General features: G+C 39.3%; 1 pseudogene across 1 annotated transcript; it reads left to right on the plus strand.

The window, feature by feature from the left end:
* Positions 1–3244: 3244 nt before the first annotated feature.
* On the plus strand, positions 3245–4185 carry LOC308625046 (WD repeat-containing protein 82-like; annotated as a pseudogene). The gene has a single exon. The product of its transcript is annotated as a WD repeat-containing protein 82-like (transcript).
* The last annotated feature ends 1391 nt before the right edge of the window (positions 4186–5576 follow it).

Consider the following 5576-nt stretch of genomic DNA (forward strand, 5'->3'; position numbering starts at 1 on the left):
GACATACTCTGAGCAATCATATAGAAGTAAGAAAGTATAAAGCATATTTTGAGACTAGCAAGGAAGTCACCTTGGTTTCTATAGGAGAGTAATAAAAGATGAGTTAGGAACGTGTATTTGTTGGTAGCTATTCTCTTGAAAAAAGAAACAAAGAATCCAATTCAACTACTGGCTACCAGAGGAATAGAAAACGTGTAAACTGTTGTAATGGGTTACACATAAGGATTAGTTCTGGACAAAACTCGGATTAAATTTGTCTTTGGTCCCCACACTCTATCCCCTTCAGTGTTCTAAAGCCTTCCTTTAATCCTCTTTAAAATCTACTTGTAGCTCCTCATTTCATGGGTAATTGCAAAATTCTGGTTAACCTCTTCAACTGTTACCGCAGAGATTTTATATATGTAATTTAGGAGTTATTAAGAATAAAACAGAGAAGTCAAGCATACATCAGTGAATGAAGAGGAATTAGGGAGGGTATAAATAAGTCTTCCCAAATTCCTAAATTCAGTTACCACTTGTAGGGTTAAGGTTTGCTCTATTACCTGGGACCTTAAGCTTTCAGGTAGAAATTTTCTTTCACATCTATGTAAATCTTCCTGGGAGTAAAATTATAGCTGTGTAGAAGATGAAACACCTCATTAAGGAAGAAGTTCTCAAATACCTGGATCAGAAGGGAGTGGGAGGAATGCACACCACAGAAAATCATAAAGATGCAATTCCTATTGTTACAGCTCCCTCCCTTAACTCCTCTCTTATGTCTGGATTAATTTGAGGCTTGGAGAGGAGTCTCAGTTTTCATCAAAATATACAGTAATCAAAACCTCACACATTCTAAGTTATCCAGACTAGCTTAGAAATATCCACTTCACAAGGAAGCACATTTATAATCATCATTCATAAGTAATATTGGGAGAGGGACAAACAATTACTGAGCACCTTCTAGGTACGTATATTTTGCTATTAATTTTACATATATTATCACATTCTTTTCATATAACTTTGAGAGATAGCTTTTTAAATCTTCACCAGACTTTCTCACGCCTCTTCTAATGAAGAATCTGAGAGTCAGTGAGTTAAGTGACTTGTCCTTACTCTATTAAGAAGAGGCAGAACCACTATTCAAACTGTGTTATGCTTAAGCTTTTTCACTACCATCATGTCTCCTTCATAACTTTAAATCTCTTGTTGCTTTAATTCTTTACATGTATTTAATGACAAGGTAGTAGAAATTTTAAAACTATGTAAATCATAAGATCTTTAAAAAAGAAAATGAAAATGGAATATTATGTGAACTCAGTTTCCAAACTTCAGTTCTTCTTGCTCCAAGTTTCTTACACAAAACCAATATTCTAGTTGCTTTATTTCCCAACAGAATTGATAGTGACATTTAGTTCCTGATATTTCAGGTCACAAATGGTTCATTAACCAATTCAATAAAATCTGGGGACACGTGCTGTGGAAATCTATCTCTGAGAGTGAAATTTGTGATTCATAGAACTTATTTTAGAGCTTCATTTTGAGATGGGGAGACTGAGCTCCTGAGAGTTTTGCTGAATAGCTACAGGTCCCAGAGTTACTTCATGATATAACTAGGTTATAACAAGTTTCTTGGCACCTGTAGTCATACTGTTTTCTTTATGCCATAATTCTGGGTCTTCTATTGCTGGCTGTGTACCTTTGGCTATTTAACCTCTTAAACTATCTTTTCCCATTCTGTCAAAGGGGATGATAGTAATAATATCTTTTGTGGATGTATTGTAAGAGCTGTTCCTTTTCCCTCTCCAAAACAACTTGTGATTTTGATTGGGGAGTCACCCTCTCCACATAGCTTTAGTAGCAGCCCCTCTCTCAGAAGTGTATCCTTAATAGTCTAAATCAAGCTTAGGAAACCATCCCTTTGTCACTAGTTGATATGGGGTGAACATAGGATATAATTCTGACCACTGATTTTCCAGAGGACATCTGCTGAGGGAATAAATCTGTTAGTAAAATCTTACTAAAACTTAAGAAGATATTACCAAAAAGGTGAAGGAAGAAAATTACAGGACAATATACTTTCTTAATATAGACACAAAATTTCTTTTGTTTTTTAACATCTTTATTGGAGTATAATTGTTTTACAATGGTGTGTTAGTTTCTGCTGTATAACAAGGTGAATCAGCTACACATATACATATATCCCCATATCTCTTCCCTCTTGCATCTCCCTCCCTCCCACCCTCTCTATCCAACTCCTCTATGTGGTCACAAAGCACCGAGCTGATCTCCCTGTGCTATGTGGCTGCTTCCCACTAGCTATCTATTTTACATTTAGACACAAAATTTCTTAACAAAATATTTCACAAGCAAATCCAGTAATATATAAAAGGAATAATACATCAGGTCTTAGTGGGGTTTATCCCACACATGCAAGATTGGTTGAATCTCTGAAAATCAATCAGTGGAGTTCACCATATTAACACAATAAAGGAGTAAAAACATCATTTCAATAGTTGCAGAAAAAATTAGCTAATGAGTTCAGCAGCTACTCATGAAAAAAGCTCTCAGCAAACAAATATTAAAAAGAAACTCCTCAATCTAATGAAGGACAACTACAAAAGCTGTACAACTAACATCACATATAATCGTAAAATTAATTCTTTACCGCTAAGATCAGGATGTCCACTTCTATCATCACTCACTGAGTATTTTTTGAAGTGTAATTCTAAAACTGTAGTAGAAGAATAAGAGAAATCAGGCATGTAGACTGGAAAAGAAGAAACAAAACTGATGCTATTTCCATACGTCATTGGGCATACAGAAAATCCTAAGGAACCTACAAAATAATTTCTACAGCTAGTAAATGGATTTAGAAAGGTCATAGAATAGGGACTTCCCTGGTGATCCAGTGGTTAAGAATCTGCTTTCCAATGCAGGGGATGCAGGTTCGACCCCTGGTCGGGGAACTAAGATCCCACATGCCACAGGGCAACTAAGCCCACACACCACAACTACTGAGCACACAAGCCACAACTAGAGAGCCCGCGTGCCACAACTAGAGAGAAGCCCATGCTCCCCAATGAAGAACCCTGCACCCTGCAGTGAAAGATCCCACATACCGCAATGAAGATCCCGCACACTGCAACGAAGGCCCAGTGCAGCCATAAATAAATAAATACTAATTTTTAAAAATAGAAAGGTCATAGAACAAAGGTTAAAATATAAAAATCCATTTTAGCCGCCGCCACCTCCAGTATTCGCCTCCATGAAGCTGAGCGACAGCGTGCTGTGGAACTTCCATGTCACCAAGGTGTTCCGTGAGAACTCGGACAAGATTAACTGCTTCAACTTCAGCCCCAATGGCAAGACGGTCATCTCGAGCAGCGACGACGACTCCATCGTGCTCTGTGACTGCCAGGAGGGTAAACCAAAGAGAATCCTGTACAGTAAGAAATATGGCATGGACCTCATCAGATACTCTCATGCAGCAAACACAGTCATTTACAGCCTAACAAAACAGACAATGCTATCAGTTACCTGTCCTTTCATGACAGCAAATACATCAGATACTTTCCTGGACATAGCAAAAGGGTGGTGGCCTTGTCCAAGTCACCTGTGGATGACACTTTCATTCCTGGGTCTCTTCATAAGACCATTCGGCTCTGGGATCTCCAGTCTCCTAACTGGCAGGGTCTCATGCATCTACAGGGCAAACCAGTTTGTTCTTTTGATCCAGAAGGATTCATTTTTACTGCAGGTGTCAATTCTGAAATGGTCCAACTTTATGATCTTCGCTCTTTCGATAAGGGGTCATTTGCGACATTTAAGACGCAGTATGATCGGACTTGCGAGTGGACAGGAGTTAAGTTCAGCAGTGATGGCAAACTCATCCTCATCTCCACCAATGGCAGCTTCATCCGTCTGATTGATGCATTCAAGCGAGTGGTGATGCATACGTTTGGGGGTTATGCCAGCAGCAAAGTCGTCACACTGAAGGCCTCGTTTACTCCAGACTCGCAGTTTATTATGAATGGTACAGAGGATGGCAAGATCCATGTCTGGAATGGAGAGAATGGTATAAAAGTAGCTGTGTTAGATGGCAAACACACAGGCCCCATCACCTGTTTACAGGTCAACCCCAAGTTCATGGCTTTTGCCAGTGCTTGTTCCAACATGGCCTTCTGGTTGCCCACCATCGATGACTGACCTGCATGGTGCTTGGCTGTTTTCTCTACAGTGAGGGTGGCCACTAGGAAAACAACTCAGAGGGAACTAAGATAATAGTGAGATTGGATCATTTGACTGGGCTGGAGAGCAGCCTTCCACATGGCCTTCCCAAGGATGTGCTGCACATTTGCTAAAAAGAAAAAAATTACTTTGCCAAGCTTCTTCAAAAGGATTCTTGATGTGGCAGATTCAATCGGGACTCAGATTTTCCAGCTGTCCAAAGCTGAGGCACCATATCCTTTGAAATTATGCACTGCACCGCTTCTATTTACGGGGACCTGTGGCTGCAGAGCTGGCTCCTGAGTTGGGAAGGAGAGGGAAAGATGCATCTGGAAGTGACCGAAGATGATGTGGTAGTGGGAAAAGGCAGAATTAAGGGAGAAAAGAGTCTGTGGTCAGAGAGGCTGAGGAGAACCAGGGCTGCAAGGACACCCTCAGTGGGAGCCAGAGGTGCTTAAGCTTTCCTGGGGGGGGTGGGCGCACCACGCTCTCAAGAGTCAGGGCCAAAGCCTCTGATTTATATGTGACAGTGACACTGCACTGCTCAACCACCAGCCAGTGGGGTATTTGGGGGTGTTTTTAAAGAAAAAAACCATTGCAATCATAATTAATGCTTATTAAGAAAAATCTGGGAATTTTAAAAAGAATCAGTTTGCCACCCAAATGTTACCACTGCTAATCTTTTGGTGTTTAGTGTTCCTCTAGACATTTCTGTGCATAGATTTTTGGTGTGTTTACATAGTTGTTATTCTACTGTATATACAATTTTATGTCCTTTTCATACTTAACATATAAATGTTTTTTCCATGTTATCTGTCTTAAACAGAAATAAATAAATAAAACAAAAATCAATTTTATTTTTTATATGTCAAGATAAAATAATTGAAAATGAAAGTAGCATATCATTTACAGTAACATCAAATAACAGAAAGCCTTTAGGAATAAATTTAACAAAAGGCGTGCAGAATGTTATCACTGAAAATAACACAATATTGCCAAAAGAATAAAAAGAACACCAGAATAAATGGAGAGATATCATGTTCATAGATTAGAATACTCAATATCATAAAGATATTAATTCTCTTCAAGTTAATCTATAGAGTCAACACAATCCCAGCCAGGGTTTTTGCAGACACTTAAAAGCTGGTTATAAAATATACATGGCACGACAATGGACCTGGAATATTCAAAGCAAGCCTGAAAAAGAACAAAATTATAGGATATACATTATCTGATTTCAAGACTTACTACAATGTGCAGTAATAAAAACGGTATGGGGCTTCCCGGGTGGCGCAGTGGTTGAGAGTCCACCTGCTGATGCAGGGGACATGGGTTTGTGCCCCAGTCTGGGAAGATCCCACATGCTGCGG

The sequence above is a fragment of the Mesoplodon bidens genome (genome assembly GCF_964165515.1).
Source record: "Mesoplodon bidens genome assembly, chromosome: 11".
In the NCBI taxonomy this organism is placed as follows: Eukaryota; Metazoa; Chordata; class Mammalia; order Artiodactyla; family Ziphiidae; genus Mesoplodon; species Mesoplodon bidens.